The sequence below is a fragment of the Rhinichthys klamathensis genome, unplaced genomic scaffold (assembly GCF_029890125.1).
Source record: "Rhinichthys klamathensis goyatoka isolate OS25496 unplaced genomic scaffold, OSU_Roscu_1.1 h1tg000803l_1, whole genome shotgun sequence".
Taxonomy (NCBI): Eukaryota; Metazoa; Chordata; class Actinopteri; order Cypriniformes; family Leuciscidae; genus Rhinichthys; species Rhinichthys klamathensis.
This window is the reverse complement of record NW_026607195.1, coordinates 324,192-342,100: the sequence shown is the minus strand read 5'-3', so window position 1 is coordinate 342,100 and position 17,909 is coordinate 324,192. Positions and strand designations below refer to the sequence as shown.

The window sequence follows — 17,909 nt, the reverse complement described above, 5'->3', positions numbered from 1 at the left end:
ATTAATTACAATCACGGCGATCAATGGAGGAGACGTGCGTGGACACTAGATCAGTTTGATCTTTTGCAGGACACATCCTAGAGGTTTTGAATCTAAAGAGGAAGCGAGAACCGTGTCCATTCCCTAACACTTCAGCTCAAACAGTGTCAAACGGGAACTGACGGGCTTTTGAAAACAGATCGTGGGCTACTTAAGAGCAAAGAGAGGTGAATGAAGACTATTTTATTTAGAGATACATGTCAATACACGAGCAGCGGACGAGAGAACCCTGTAATACAAGAGCTAGAGAGGATCGCCGAAGTCCATCGTTAACAAGAGTGGGGAATTCTACTGACGGTGCGCTGCATTGAATTTGGAAGGTCAGTTGTCAACTTAAACTGAAGTCTGTTGTGTCGAAGTTTTGAATTACGGTCATTTAAAAGGATAAGAAGGTGCTGTGATTGTACAAAAATATTTGGTTGAAAGTTAGGCTACCATACCAGTGAGTCGGAATAAATAAATATATTTTTTAAAATGTATTTTATTTTACTGTAAAATAGCTGCTAGAAAAAGTATAAAACTTAGTTATGTTGTTAAAAAGAAAACATTTATTTTAACGGTAGCTACAATGTTGTTAAAATAAATGAAGTTAAGTACAATGTATGAAATATCAAGACCAAGGTCATAGGGTTGATTCCAGACACAATAGCAAATGTAGGCTATAGCCCTAAATGCATTGTAATTTGCTTTAAATAAGCATCTTCCAAATGTAAAAAAAAGTTTTAGCCATATTTAAGAAGACAAACCATCAAACCAAACAAACTTGCATTTTTATTTTAAAATGAGTTTCAAGTTATAGGCTACATTGGGTTGCTTTTATTGGCATTTAGGATATGTTTTTCAGTTCGTTTACTGCATTACAGTAAACCTCCGATAGCTGCAAGATGTCTAGATCACTTCATCTGGAAAGTGTCTGCTGTTTACTAACATCTGATAGACGTCTTTAAGATATCAGTTTTACATACTTTCTAAATCATAAACATCTTAAAGACAGTTTCTAAACGTCTATTTGACATCTGAAAGGAAAACGTCCAGACGTATTGCAGATGAGCCAACATTCTAAAAAAATACATCTTCTAGATGTAAACACGCACATCAAAATAGACATCTCTGTGACGTGCGCTATCAGGGTAGACGCTAACACTTGTAAAATAGCCTACAGTTGCCAACCTAATAATGCTTGAAACATGTCTTTTTTTAAGGTCAACCTTGGCATCCAATATTGTAGGCCTACAGTTTTTTATTGTTGACAAAACAATGACGCTTTTTGTGATATATTTGAAGAGTAGCCTACGTCTTTAATAACGTATTAAAAAAGAAAGTAGGCTTATGTTTTATCGACGCACAGTCCGATAAAACGACCGAAGCATCTGTTGCTATGGTTACCTCCTCACCCAAAAGCGATTTCTATTCGCGAGGATACATTTAGCGCAATTTGATTAGTTTATATAATCTAACTTTGTAGTTAAGATGTGAAAACACGGTTGAAACTTTAAGAGCTACCCATGCATTCTTACAGTCCCTTTTTGGGGGTTCAGAGCATTCCTGTCAGATGTCAAATAGACGTTTAGAAAATGTCTTAAAGATGTTTATGATTTAGAATGTATGTAAAGCTGACATCTTGCAGACGTATTGCTATCTGGGTAATGTAGGCTAGTCCCCCCCCCCCCCCCCCATTCAAATCCTGCATGCTCTTCTGCATATGCTAACCTTGATTTACTAATTTCTTTCACATTATCAATTTCAGTTAATATGGGACAATTGTGGCACTTTTATATATTTTTTATTTTTTTTATTGTTGTTTTTACAGTATTTTTTTTATATTCCAACACTTTGCTTTTGATAGGCCTATAGCTATTAGGTCAGTCTCACAATTTTTGTATTCAGTGCTTTCAGATTCTTTTTAACTGAAAAAAAAAAAGATAGATGTCCTGGAAGCGCTCAGGAACACTGGACCGACTATCGTCTTGCCACTGGTGTAGGCCTACCAACGGTGGCCCACAGGCCCAGCCGCGGCAAACCGCTGTTGGCGTGCCACCCAAAAAACGCTGGCAGACCAACCGCATTTTCAGATTGGTCGGCTTGCCGACGGTCCAACCGTGTCAAGCCGCTGAATTTGTGTCGCCCAAAAAACGCTGGGGGACCGCCAGGTCATTATTAGCGGGGATAGCCAACACTAATAATGACAGTACTTAAATTTACAATTCTTCCAACAATAAGTGGATGAGTACTAGCGTAAAGCGCGCGTGGTGACTCGTTCATTAAGGTTAGGCTACACAACTTGTTTGAGGCGCGCCTCCGTTCTATCAGGGCTATTAAGGTGATTAAGTTGTTTATTATTTGTGTTACAGTGTGGTCAGCGTGATAACCGCAATTACCGGGTCTCCTCATACCGAGAAGCTAGTCTGGCTGGAAACCTCGCCTTGGACGCGCTGGGGAAATAGATCCCTGACATGAGCGACTAACACCATCGACAAACAACAACACACATCGGCGGATAAACCGCACTGATCCCTGAGTGACCACCTGTTCCCTGCACAGACCAACCGGTAAGCGCTTAACTTTACTGAGGGACGATAGCCTACAAGAGAATGCTGTTTGTATACGTCTCCAAAATGTTTATCAGATGTCTCTTCATTTGAATATTGGCGATGGGGCGACCGCTATATGCATAAAAGCGCATTAGATATGAGAGTGCTGCAGGGGTCTTGGAAATCTTTTAGTCAGAGTTATCATGCTTTATAATCCAATCACTTTATAATGTAGTAGTTTACCACTGAAAGGGTTGAATGATTGTTAAAAAGAGCACAGAATCACAAACAAACGAGGTACTTTGAGGATCCAAATCCACTTTCATCTCTTTGTGCACACTCGTCCTTTTCTTCTTCTTCTTCTTTCATTCAGACTCTATCTCAGTCACCCATTCCCCTTATCTCTCGCTCAGATTATTTTCCTGTTGCCCAATCCAACGCAGAACTGAATTCTCATTTGGACCTGCGTTACGAGGATGTAGTTTTAGGCGCGCGCAACCTGCGTGTGGAGCAAATCCCTCTTAAATGACAGATTATAGAGAAATGGAAAAAACGTGGGTTTGTGATGTGTTGGTTATACATTTTAAAAATAGATTTTTTTTGTTATTGCCCTATGTTTCTTTTCTCTAATTGTTATGAGAGGTTAATTGCTTCGTATTGTCATTCCTAAAATGTCTTGCTCAGGAATTATTAGTCACAGAAAATTTTTCCAGTTATGCTAGATATTTTGTCCTTTGTGTGTCCTTGCTAGTACACTGCCAACAATACACACACACACACACACACGTGACATAATATGGTAAATGGTAAATGTCATTTACGTGACATAATAATAACAATAATTTGACCAACACACCCAAACAAGCAGGGAGAGACATACTGTTTTAATGAGCAATTATACTGCCAGATGCCTTTCTAACCCTTGTTTGGTTTGAAGGAATAACATCAGCCCAAGAAGATCTATGATGTCAGAGTTGTGACGTTACAGGCAACAGACTGGGGAAAATATAAGACTGTTTAATGCTTTTAAAAAACCCTCAGAAAAATACCCAAGCACTGGTAAAACATCTTTGTTTGTACTATTTTATTGTTTTATTGTCTTTCAATCGGTTCTTTGGAAGTAAATGTAATTCCTTTCGAAAGTGTCTTCATTGCTATTATCGATGATAAAGTTGAGTGTGGTTTTGCTGCATGGGCTGATATATAGAGTGAATGCTTCTGTATATGACTGTCTTTCTTCAGATGAACACAAAACTTTTAGATTTTTAGAGTCCACAACGCAAGTGGATGGATCCCTCAAAATTGATGCTTCAGAAACCATTCAAAACAAACACAACGATAATCCATATGAGCCCAGTAATCTTCTTTCTAATTTGAAAACTTTTAAAACTATAAACTGTCTCTTCTGGGCAACTGTCAGCGTGCTGTGTGTTTATTCAACAATATTATTGTCTTGACTGCACTGACGCTATTGGATGAGAACTGAATGAGCTGGAAGATGACATCACTGGTTTCTCCAGAGCTGCTTTATAGATGAAATTAACTTATAATTGATGATCTTTACAATTGAACTGACTCCAGCTGAACAATGACACTTTTTTTCTTTTTACAGCTGCTGTGCAGCCAAAATGAACTGTTTGCATCGTTGAATCATTTTCCTGTTACCACTGTAAAGCTGCTTTGAAACACTCTGTATTATATAAAGTGCTATAAAAATAAAGGTGACTTTACTTGTGAAACTTGCATGGGAAGTGACAGTCCTCTCTGCTTCCAAATCACTTCCTCACAAGTTTCTGAAATTGCTGATAACACGCTTCACAATGTGTTGACAGTAATGTCAAGCGAACGCATGTATGACAGTTGGCTGGAAGCAGTGGTTTATAGTTTAAAAACTTCAGAATTGATTCATCAACTGGGGTCGTATGGATTACCGTTGTGTTCGTTTTGAATGGTTTTTGAAGTGTCGGCTTGGAGGGGCCTATCCACTTGCATTATATAGAATCACAGAGATGAATTATTTTTGCTAAAAATCTCAGTTTGTTTTCATCTAACCTCAGAAAGTCATATACATCTGGCATGACGCCAGGGTGCGTAAATGAGAGAATTTGAGGAGATTTTTTAAGGAGATAACTTCCTGTCGCCTTTCGAGTTCTGATCAATACTGAAGTCTTATTGAACCACGCCAGTGTAAGTACACCAATCACATTCAAGTGAGCGAAAATAGCGGCTGACTCGGCAGCTATATAAGGCAGAGTTGAACGCCAATGCCTCAGAATCTTTCTCCTTCAGAGACTTGCTCAGACAACTCACCTACTGACGCAAAGTCAAGTGAATCGAACTCGAAAGAGAATGTCTCCGGTTACTCAATGTAACCTCGGTTCCCCAAGATGAGGGAAATAACTTAGGGTGTATTCACACCTGCCTTGTTTGGTTCGATTGAATCGAACTCTAGTTCGTTTCCCCCCTTGGTGCGGACCTTTTGGGCAGGTGTGAATACAGCAATCGAACTCGGGTGCGGACCAAACAACTGTACCGAGACCCAGCTGAAGAGGTGGTCTCGGTACGGTTCCAAACAAACTCCGGTACGGTTCGTTTACGGTGTGAACATGAACCGACCCAATTGCAAGAAAGCACTGCGCCTTTGAGTTAACAGGCTTCCGTAGTCGGAGATTTTGGCATAATGGTTTGTGTTATTGTTGTTCAAGTGCGAAAGAGAATTCCATTCCGGCGCGCTGTCTGGCCACACGATACTGTTGCGCGTCTTTCTGCGCGTCGTGTGTGCATCATTGGAATGGAATGAATGAATGAGTGTGTGCATCAGGACATTCACATACAGAGCGTTCTCTTTAGTCTAATCGCGCATAGATGCAAAAAAAGCTTTTGCAGTTCATATAATGTAACGATAGTTACAATACAAGGATGATGCTGCGATAAACTGGACAAACTTCAAGCGTTAACATTGACAGCACTTGTTAGCAGTATATACAATAAGAATCTCATTATTTGAATGTGTGAACATAGCCCCTCTCTATGAATGAAAACTGTATACCTTATCCGTCTCCTTAACACAAAATTAGTAAAATAACAAATATTGCAGTACGAAATATCTCCATGCTGAGCCTTTTTTGCACTTCCTGATTTCCCTACTTGAGAATCCTTGTCCAATGAATGGACGACCTTAGCACACGTGTGGTTTTGTTTACAAATTTTGGTTCACTTGCAAAAAGAGCAGTGTGAAAGCGAACCGTACCAAAAAAAAATAAAAAATATTTGGTCCGGACCAAAGCAAGTGAACTATCGGACTTTCCTGGTGTGAATACACATCTTAGAAACATCGCTGAAGCTGCTGTGTTACATTGCTCAGAGTATCTTATGAGCTCCACTCTACCTTCAGTCGACAGATTCTGAGGCAATGGCATTCAGTGTCTTAGCTGCTCTTTTCACACATTTGAACGCAATTGGCCAGTGTACTTAAACCGGCGTGATTTAAGGCTTCAGTATTTCGAGAGAATGGAGTTTCCCCATAGCGTCAGCCACTGAGACAATGTCTCATTCCCTCATCTCAGGGAACCGATTTTATGTTGAGTAACCATAGATGTTTCAGTAGGAAATATTTAAATACAAGAAAGAAAACTGTGCTTGTCTCCACATTAATGGTTTAGTATAACTAATACTAAACTATTTAAATGTATCTTATTATGATACTTGTAGTCAACCTGCTCATTGGAAAAATGTGCCTCTACCTAAATTTTGGCAAAACTCCTGTGTTACATTTTGCAGCAGTTTCCATCTGAAATGACTACCAGTGACAGTAAAAGACCAACAACTTTTATCCTTGTTCACACAAATTATGATTACAGGGGAAGATTGTTGTTAGCTAACATTGTCATCACTCACGAGTACAAAGCAATGTCATCACATTGACATCTTTCCAGTGAGCTTGGGTTGCTTGTAGTGGGTTGAAATATGTTTTCCAAAATGAACGAAGGCTAAAAGTTTCTCAAGCTACTCTGCTATTTATTTGAGACTGCAAGCTTTTTCTGGTCCAGGTCACATTTTTTATTAATATGGATCGTAAGTGTGCCAGGAAATATGTCTTATTTGACCTGCGGGATTGGTGGTTGGAGTGAGCGAGGGGAAGAGGTAATTAAAATAGATGGGTTGAGGAAATTGAGATTGGCTAAGAGAGGCTAACGTTATGGAATCACTTGTCAAAACCAGCACTGCCATTACTCATACCTATTCGTGCGATAAGCGAGGCACCAGCAGGTTATGTGTGGTGACAACCATAGTGTTGTTGAATGTTTTGTGTTTGTAATAGAAACAGGAAGCACTCAGGTTTACTTAGGTTGTGATAAAATCTTAAAATCACAAATCAATCTAACGAGGCAAAGTGGAAAACAGAGCTGAAATATGCATGTATAATCCATATCTGATGGCCTTTAAGCTGGTTTTATGACCCTTCCAGAGGTATTTGTTTGTTTGTGGTGTAGATTAAACCTAATTCTGCACCAAATCCCTTATTTAATTACTAGTGACAGTTTAATTGCTTTTCTATTCAAGCCCTGAAATCCAAAGGTTAAATGAGCATTTGCTGAAGATGTGTCAGTTTCATGAATGGAATTAGTTGTGGAACTAAAAGCCAATGTTTGTGCTTGAAAATGTTTGTTTATTACCTCAAAAACCTTTTCTAAATATCACAGTATATACTTAGAAAAGAGTGGTAAGATCAGTAATACCTTGTGCAGAATCCATTGCCAGGGCAAACATCTTTACTCCCTCGCTCGGTGGATTATTATTTGACATGATTCAAACTATTATTGATCATATCCTGAGGAGAGACATCACCTGACTCCTCAAACAGGAAAACAGTCATATTCTGGAATGTACTGACTGGTGTCAAACATGCAGAATCAGTAGCTGAATCGTTTCAACTAAGTTTTTGATTGTTACAGTTTAGTTTGCATTTTATATTTCTTTTATATATTATTTACAGTAATCCTAGTTAAAGGGATAGTTCACTCAAAAATGAAAAATTACTCACCCTCATGGTGGTGATTGCAACTTCCTGAGCAAAAGATTTAATCCAGTTCAGTAATTTTTTTTAAAGATATTTTTAACAATGTCAGACACAATTTAGTTTTAGCAATATATCTTGAAAACCATACTTAGGTTTTTATTAGTATACATTTTAATATATTTTTACCTTTGATGCCATCTTGGCATGGTGTTCAACCGCAAAACAAACTTATTCTCTTGTTATTCCAAACCTGTATGATTTTCTTTCTTCTGTTGAACACAAAAGAAGATGAAAATTATTTGAAAAATACAGTTAAAGTTAGTGGGGTCCAATTTTGTATTGCCTTTTCCACTCATAGGAACATCTGAAATGGTATGTAAACCATTAAGAAGTATCGATTAATTGCACAACAGTTAGATGGCCGCTACATGACAGAATGAATAGTGCTCTGCTGTTTCCAACCCATGCGATTTCATTTGTGTCCATATTTGTAGTAACATCACATCTCGCCTGTGGGATGTCTTTTCCACATAGACTCGCACAGGTCAGACTATTGTTATCCGCGCTTGATTAAAACTATAATTATTTTATTTAAGTTGTTTTTCACTTTAGGCTTTCGTTTTATTTGTGCTATGTCAGTTATTTTCTTTTTTTAAATCAATAACTAAATAGTTTTTGTATACGATAATAAAAGTGTTGCTTCATTTCTTTAGATTATTGATGTTTGTGTCAAAATCATTGATGGAAGGGTAGGACAGAGGAGGTGATGGATGAAGGAGGGGTGAATGCAAAAGTGAGCGATGATCTCTGATTATCTGATGAGGGGAGACAGTCTCTCACATGTCAGCTGATAAAAAAAGTGATGCGCAACATCTTCCTGAAGATGGAGAGAACATGAGAGAAGCATAGAAGAGTGAGAATGAGAGGTGTGAAGAAGAAATCTATGTATGAGGATGTGAAAGAGAAAGATACGAAAGGGAGGCTTTTTTTTTTTAGGTCAGATATCTCCCAGAGGCTCTTGATGTTAGATACCACTCTCAGACATTCTGGAGAGGGAAATCTTTTGAATTGGGGACCTACATCTCTCTGACAACCCTTAAACAGCAACACAGACCACTGAGACTGTGGAGGAGCATGCAGTGGCCCCAAAAGAGAATTTGGACACTTAATAATGGATGAATGTCATTACATTTAGGGTTTGAAATGAACCTTTTCACTCACTGGCCAATTTGGCTACTCAATTTTTAAGTTTAAGATTCATTCAGAACTTCTTTAATCCAAAACAAAAATATCAGAAATAATCTTGATGATTAAATACAATTTACTAGATTAAATATATTTATTATAAAATCTGATTATGAGTTATTGAATAGCTTTCCATTTTATGACAGTCAATGTTTGTGGATAACATCAAAATTATAGAGTTGTACAACAAACTGAATCCTATACCTATAGTCCTCACAGTGTCTTTTAAAAAAAATAATAATAATCAAATGTAAATTCATATCCCAGTTACACTTAATTTCACATAAATTAATATCTTCACATTTTCCTGGTTAAGTAAACATTACATAAAAAAAGAAACCAAATAGAATTATATTTAGCATTTTTACATTAATAATGTTATTAATTTTCTATTTATTAAAACCAAGTATAAATCTCATCAAGTTGGTGTTTTTAAGCATTTTAACATTTATTCCAAAACAATAACTAAAGGCAGTAATAATTTAAATCTACAGTCTGTAACTTCTTTTTGTGTTCACAAAATGTATATAATAAGCGAGTACATCATGCGTCATCACTACGACACACACCTTACGGCATTGGTCCTGCCTTTTGTTCACACAGGGACTGATCCCAGCAAAGTTACTAGGTCCCCATCCACAAACGTGTTTGCGTTCACACAGAAGGCACTCTAACAATTCTATGGCAGTTTTCTGGTATCAATGCTCTGTGTGAAAGGGGCTTTGGTTAACTGGCAGCGTCAGAATAAAGATGCTAAAGGGCACTTTTGGCGTCTGTATGACTTGCAAAAGTCTTGGATTTGTGGCACTTATCAGATGCCTAGGGAGTGGGAACGGGTTGAAAAAGTGGTTTCTTCTCTTTTCCAGAGTACCGGAAAGTGTTATGCTGTGTTTTGCTAATGTTGGAGGTTCTGCGATGGCATCAAGTGATACAACATAATCATAACCCACCAAACTGGCTAGTGAATTCATCGCGTTATCCACCACAGTTGACTTTCACTAACATTTCACATACATAGTTCATTTCAAACCCTGATTGCATTACATACAACATGTCAAGCCAAGTGACTGCAAACAAATGGTGCTAGAGTTTTTCTTAGAACAGAACTCTTTTTTTATTGGTTTAGCCATCTTTGCAATGACTTTTAACCAGCTGGTGTCAAGGTGAGTTTTGGTGAATGAGTCATCACATTCCCTGTGAATGAGTCATCAAATTTTCTATGAACATGATTCACTAATATTAGATAACCTGAAAATTGAGTTTTGTCCTAGTACAATATATCAATATATGTGTTTTTTCCCTGTTTATTTCAAACAAATGATGCTACTTAATATGGTCCTTTCAATGAACATTTCAGATAATCTTTTTGGTTTCTTTGTCCATGTTGTTCATATACTCATCTTACAGCATTTCTACTCTGCCAGATGCTGTCTTCCACACCTCCAGATGTTTTCTTGCATCCTTTTATTTATCTTAATGAAATATGATGTTCACAGACCTTTGCCACTGTGAGCCCAGATGTTAAAATATGAGATTATAAAACTCTGAGGGAGATGCAGAGGTTAATTCAATTCACATTTATAGCACTTTTCACAAAACACATAATTTCAAAGCAGCTTTACAGAAACAATTTAGAGTGATATGTTATCAGAGGTAACTGTCTAAGTATATGTAACTGTATATGTATTTCAGAAATGTACATATACAAAATCACAGTTAGTGAAAATAGTATTAATTTAAAAAATGTAATCATTTAATGCAGAAACAATGAGCTCATTGAATACTTGTTTGTCAATAAATGATTATGACATTTAGACAAATGTAGCATTGGTGCATGCTGATCCAGAGATTAAGTGCAGTAAATATCAAACAAGAGGAAGCAGAGATATGTTTATCAAAGGGAGGCGTGGAGGAGACGACAATGTGAAGTCAGGTGATGTTATGGGTTTAGCACTTGTAGCCACTGTCCACTAAAGGACATTTTTGTTTGACACTAGCAAGCTGTGACTCTGAGCATGGAACTCAGCATGGAGGCAACCATTTGGGGCTGCAAGGATGTAAATTGCTCATGGTTAAATGCCACTTTGAAAACCGTGTGTGTATGTGTGTGAGTGAAGTATACCCTCCTACTGTCTGCTAATATCATGCTGTCTGTGTTTGGCTGACGACGCTCAGCATGGCACAGTTCTGCTCTGCCTCAGTCCAACAGTGACGGCAGTATTCAGAGCTTTTACTCACAGAATGCGAAAGCCTCTGAGAGCTCTGAGGGGTTTTAAGGAGCAGAGACGAACTCGCTTCCGTGGAGAAGTTTTGAAAGTTGATCTAAAGTGACAAAGTTTTGAAGCTGAGGCTGACATCTCTTTCTCTGCTGGATTCTGAATGAGCTTGTGAGTATTTTTAGATTTCGATTGTAGATTTCTGGTTTACTTTTTTGGAAGTAATCTAAACAATATGTTTCTGCATATATTTAATTAGAGAATGGAATTATGGCCCATTTATAATGGTATACTGTACCTCCTAAGCACACATACTTTGTCAAACATCTGATACTTTTGATAAACATCTGATAAACATATTTAAAAGTGCTTATTCACCTACATTATAAATCACACATGTTCTCCCGAAAGCCTAAGTGGAGTGGGGGCCATGTTGGACTTTTTTGTGGCATCATTGCATGGTGATTCTTTAACTCATGAATATTAATTAGGCTGTGCTGGACAGCTATTCATTTAAAGTACTTATTATTAATAAACAAAGCCCACTTTTTAACATTTGTTTAATTTTTTACTCAAACTTTTATTGCTGTGCTAAATATTTGAAAGCACACATATCTTAAATTATATCTAAAATAAATTTTGATGTAGAGATCAATAAATAGTCTGTACCAGGAATGTACATTTAAGTCAATATATATTTTAAAGGCAGCCCAGTTTAATGACAAAAACGTGCTGCTGCGTAATTTTTGCAAAATGATGTTTCATTGCTTCTCTTATATCTCAAAGTGAAATGTCTAGTGAGTGATGCTAAAAGCACATTGAATTTTCTCTGAAACAGATATGACTGTGACAATATTTTATGAAATTAGATGGTGCACACATTTTGCGGCATTTCGGAAATGAAATGTCTCCAGACCTTTACCTTAAACCTAACTGATAGTCTAAGCAAAACCAAATGCAAGATAAAATGCATTTTCTGAAGCAACCTTGCCATTTTTTCCCCTGGTTCTAAGTCTTTGAGTTCTTCTTTTGAATGTCCTGTTCATGGGACTACTGACACGGGACATGGGACACCGCATCGCCAGTGCAATGCTGTACAAGGTGATCTACTAAGCAAGTTTACTTTGCCTGGTTATCAAAGTTTTTTAATATACAAATACATTGAAATGTATTAGTTTACAAATCATGCAACATATTAAAAATGTTTTGAGGTTATAACATAGTATTTTGCAAGGAATAGCACAAAGTTTTTATTAATCGATAATCTGCCTCTGTAATATAATAATTTGTGTGAAACTGAATAAAAGTTGTGGGTGTTTACTGACACTACTGTTCATTTCAGCTGGAAACTTTCAATTGGAAACTGTATAGGTACCACACACTTTTTGGCTTTGCTATTGGTTGAATAAACAAACAGCTCTGTCACTAGAAGCTGCGTCACCATGACAATTCCCAGCATTTCACTGTAGGTTAACTATAGACCCGATATAGTCCGGCTATGAGTAGCCCACTTCTAGCCAAAATAACCTTGAATTTGGTTACATGTCGTTTTTGCCAAAATAACTTGCGAGATGTATGATATTCCAGCCCGTTCTCATCCTTTGGCGTCCTACATGTGACGCTTTGGACATTTCGTTGAAATCTTACGCACATGGCATCCTTTAGCATCAATATGAGACGCAGAACCCAAGGCGTCATACAGGTGACGCTCGTCTAAATCCAACACACATGGCGTCCTTTAGCGTGAATATATGACGCAGATCCCAAGGCGTCATAACCGTACCCTACCCCAGACCTATACCTACCCATAACAGTGCGTGTTATATTGATGCTAAAGGATGCCATGTGCGTAACATTTCGACGAAATGTCATATGGCGTCACCTATATGACGCCAAAGGATGAGAATGCGTTGGATATTCCATCATGTAAGCAAAGTAAGCGGTGATTACAAGGTGTTTCGTTTCATTTCTTCTAATTGATGACTAGTCTATTTTTGGGCTATGGTTTAGACGTCGATTAAATTTCTTGTTTTACCCTATGTCTTGGCTGTGTTTGGACGGCTATTAGACATCTTTTAAACGCAAAATTGCTTGCTGGGTTCCTTGTGTAAGCATAATTTTCAATAAATTTCATTCTCATTCTCATTCTGATAGTCCACCACCACCAAACTCAGGCTATTGGTTTAGCCAATGTTGCTGAGGTCTTAAACTTCTTCCGAGTTTTCTGAATGTTTACATTTTTGGATGAATCATTGTCAACTGACGACACTAGCTGACTCTGCATATTAAGCTGGAAAGAAGGTACATTAAAAACATTAGAGACACATCATTTTAATATCAGCCAACTAAGTTCAGAGATGAAAGTGTGGAGGACTCCATGACAAACATGACATACACCATATGTGTGCTTTCAGGGTTAGTTAACTATACTAGTCTTGTCCATATGTGTGTCTGACAGATGAGAGATTCTCAGCCTCAAATGCAAGAATTAGCATTATCAAAAGTGGCCGTTATCGCTGCATGTTGCTTTTACATCACCACCAGCAGCACAATCAGCATCTGCAATTACTATTTTCAGTGAGAAAGCCACTGTATTATGCCCTCAGTCCCTCTCTCCCTTCATTTTCTTTTCCTCTCGATTTTTCTGTCCATCATTTCACACATTATGATAGTCTTATTTAAATGAGAGTCAGATGAATGGTAAGTGCACTAATGCACTAATCCTGTTTTTCAAGCGAGCTTGATATTTTCACAGAGGATGTCACCATTGCAAGTAGGCAACATTCAACATTGGGTTTTATCTTTTTTATATACTGTGTGTAACATTGACCAGAAAATCTCTTGAGAGATTCATTGTTTTCTTCACAGCAGGGCTCATTTCTTTTTATCAGTGAGATCTTTTTATCAGCAATATCAGAACATGTATTTTTGTCTTTTTCTGTCTTCCCTTTGTTTCTTCTTCTCTATTTCACTTCCCCCCTTTTATGTTGTTTTGTTCCATTCTGTTCTGTTGTTCTGCGATTGTGTTGATACAGTTGTTAATTGGAAGCAGTGAGGTTTGATTATCTAGGCTCAGTAATTAGATCCCTTCTCTGTATATCAGCACTTGGACTTTTGAGGACTTGTACAGTGCCAGTCTTGGTTGTTAAAGTGTCATCTGTTACCTCAGAGGCATTTCTGAACAGATGCAGCTTGCTGGATGTGCCCTGTGTGTGTTTACATCTGGCGGAGTGGTGTTTTGATTTCTTTTTGGCTGGCAGCCTATGAGTGTGAGTTTATATAAATGTCTAAGTTTGTTCAGATATGTGTGTGTCTGTGTGCGTGTGCATGTGTGTATGTATGTATGTGTTGAAATGGAACAGTGCATGATTCCTTTATTGAGGGACAAGAAGCAGTGCAGTCCTGTGTAGTCTCATTTGGTCAGCTGAGAGATTCATTGTACATGGTGGAAAAAAGATCAGTTAAGGATGATAATATACAGTCATCCGGGCATTATCATAAAATAAACATCAGTGTGATCATGACACGAAGCTACACACCAAATGATTGTATACATTACCATTTTAAGGGTCATTTTTTCTTTTAATTCAGCAAGGATTTATTAATTGATCAAAAGTGACAGTGAAGTCTTTTACATTGTTACAACAAAATATTTTAGAGTAAATACTGTTCTTTTGAACTTTCTATTCATCAAGTATCTTGTAAAAAAAAAGATTCACAATTTCCAAAAAAAAAAAAAAATGAAGCAGCAACTGTTTTGCATTGCATTGATAATAATAATAAATGTTTCTTGAGCACTAAATCAGAATATTAGAATGATTTCTGAAGAATTATGTGACACTGAAGACTGGAATAATGACTGCTGAAAGTTCAGCTTTGTCATCACAGTAATACATTTTAATACATTAAAATATAAAATCATTAATTTATATTGTAATATTTCTCAATATTATTGTTTTACTGTATTTTTGACTAAATAAATGCAGCCTTGGTGAGCATAAGAGGCTTCTTTAAAAAACATTTTAAAAAAGGATCAACCCCAAACTTTTGAACGGTAGTGTACATGGACATGAAATATTGATTTGAGTCTGAATTACTTTATAATGTGAGAAGAAAGAGACAGCAGAGTTATACAAAAGTCATGATGCCAGCAAAGTGTAGGTGATAACTGCCAAGGATATTATTAAACAGAGTCAAAAACATTTTAGCAGTTATTGAAAAAATAATTTCCCTCTAGTCAGATTCATTTAACACTGTAACTGTCAGCCCTTCTCAGAAGGTTCCTGGGATGTATACAGTCTGTCCGAACAGACAGTTTCTTTAGAGGGATGGGACATAAGAAGGTCAACATTGGTCCAGAAAAATTATACTGCAGCTTAAATAAATTCTCCAGCTTACTTTTTTTTAATGCAGTAGAATAAATTTAATGCATTGCCAGCCATCCAAACACCAAAAGATCTAATAATATAATGTGACTGGCATTGATCAAATATTGGGTATCAGTTTCTTGGCCTATGGGCTGGTAAAAATGACATCAGGTTGAAGAGCATATTATGGTATGTTCGTGAATCAAAGATGAATCCTGTCAAATGAAGCTCAAAGTAATCAAACATTGAAGAGCTGACATGATCATTGACTCGAAGGCAGAAACACAAATGTGGAAACAGACTACCTAACAGCTTGTCTCCTTTTGCTTTCCCTGAGCCGTTCAAAATGTCAGTGGGATTAGTATTAATATAATGATTGAATGAGAGGATGACGTTAAACCTTGTATTGTGATTGCTGTTGTGGGACTGATCTACAGAGTTAGGTCAATGCAGCCAGTCATTTCATTTTCAATACCCTGCCCTTTCTGTTCATGTGCAGAAAAATTGAGATGCGAATGGGGGAGCAGTGCTTGGGGACAGACTGAGAGAGAGAGTAATAGTGTGCACGCTTATTTGAAGGGCACTGTGAAGCCATAACCTTTACCTTTTCATAGCATATTAATCAGGGAAAAAGGCAAAGGCTGTAAACTTCTGGCGCCTTGAAGCTGTCAGTTCCCCTCCAGTAGCTAATTGATGAGCTCGTATCCGTGTAGAAGTTTGGCCATCAGTGATCTCCTGTGAGCCAAGACAAGGGAATGTGGCCCGTACACTTCATCAGTCAGAGGACTGCTGAATTACTGCTGTTCAGGGTGAGATGCTGTGAATACAGTCCAGACTTCCTGGATATTATCACACGGGCCTCTGGAACACTTGATTCGGATTGGGGGGGGGGGGAGTCACTTCCACACAGTCTGTCTATTCGTGGTGATATAGTGGTACATAGTGACAGCCTCATATCATTCTCTGATTCCAGCCTTGCCCTGTACTTGTTCTTTAGATATGCCAGTGTGGAAAACCCGCTCTCACAGAGGTATGTAGTTGGAAAGGGTAAAAGACACCTCACTGCTTTTACTGTAAGCTCTGGAAATTCTGTTTGGCAACTTATCCAGAACTTCACAAGGGGTTGTGTATCATGCATATGCCTCCTGACAGAGTCTGTGGACATCTCTATGAGCTGATCCTCTTCTGCAGTATTTAAGCTTGACCCTGCTGCTGCATCATCACTGAATGGGAGCAAGATCCATTTGCTGTCACAGCGCCACTCATCAGCATCATTGAAGTACTTTCGGAATTGAAGCACAAGCTTCCTCAAATGCTCACACACAATGTCTTTAATGTCAGTTCTGTCAGAATATTCCTCAACTGAAGAGAACATAGCCAAGTTACCACTCTCCACTCTTTCTATCCATCTTGACATTTTTTTAAAAAATGCCTCTAGTTTTTCGTAGAGCTGCAGGACGTTTGAATCTCTCCCTTGCATTGAAGTGTTCAACTTGTTAAGCTCTGCAAAAACATCGGTGAGATACGCCAGCTTAGTTAACCAGTGGCTGTCCTTGAACATGTGAGCCAGTTCAGTGCACTCCTTCTCGCACAAGAAAGTATAGATAGCGTCACGTAGTTCAAACACACGGGCGAGCACCGCCCCGCGAGACAGCCATCTCACCTCTGAATGGTAAAGGAGAGAGGTGTGTTCACTTCCTAAGCCTTGACATAGGGATGCAAACAGGCGTGTATTTAATGCTTTTCGTTTTATCAGGTTTACAGTTTTAACAACAGCATCAAACACCTCGCTAAACTCAACACTGAGATTTTTGGCGGCCAGAGCTTCTCTATGAATCATGCAGTGTGTCCAAATTATCTCCGGTGCTACTTACTTTACGTGCCCAATCAATCCAGTCTGGCTGCCACTCATTGCTCTGGCTCCATCGCTACATAGCGCCACACACTTCTGCCACGAAATATTGTGTTCTTTGAAAAAGTCATCAAGGGCTGAAAAGATCTCGGCACCTGTAGTTCAGGGCGGCAGTGGTTTGCAAAAGAGGTCATCCTCATATCGCACAAATGCCAAAAGTTGCGCGTCATTTGTTATATCTGTCGTCTTGTCTAATTGAATGGAAAATCCCTGAACTGATCGAAGTTTCTCTATCAGCTGCGCTTTCACATCATTTGCCATTTCCTCAATTCGACGTCCGATTGTGCTATCTGACAAAGGAATAGTTTTTAATTTATTAGCACATTCTTCGTTCATCATGGTTTTACACATGTCTATAGCTGCTGGCAAAATCAGCTGCTCTGCAATAGTATGAGGCTTTTTGCATTGTGCAACTTGGAGAGCCACCAGATATGAGGCTTTCAGTGCATTTTCACTTACTTTTGCACTCTTTCTCATGAGCGTCTGCTGTCCTTTGAAATCACGCAACATCTGTTCCATATACTCAAAAGGCTTGGCCTTTAAGAAGCTGTGATGTGTCTTCATATGACGAGAAAGTTT

The 17,909-nt window shown here is 38.1% G+C and overlaps 1 protein-coding gene across 1 annotated transcript in view; it reads left to right on the top strand.

Moving 5' to 3' along the window:
* Nucleotides 1-57: 57 nt before the first annotated feature.
* The window catches only part of slc8a4b (solute carrier family 8 member 4b), an 88,901-nt gene continuing 71,049 nt past the window's right edge, over nucleotides 58-17,909 (top strand). The window contains exons 1-2 of the mRNA XM_056243545.1: nucleotides 58-359; nucleotides 2,391-2,588. The gene's annotated coding sequence lies outside the window, so the exon portion shown is untranslated. The remainder of the gene's footprint in view (nucleotides 360-2,390; nucleotides 2,589-17,909) is intronic.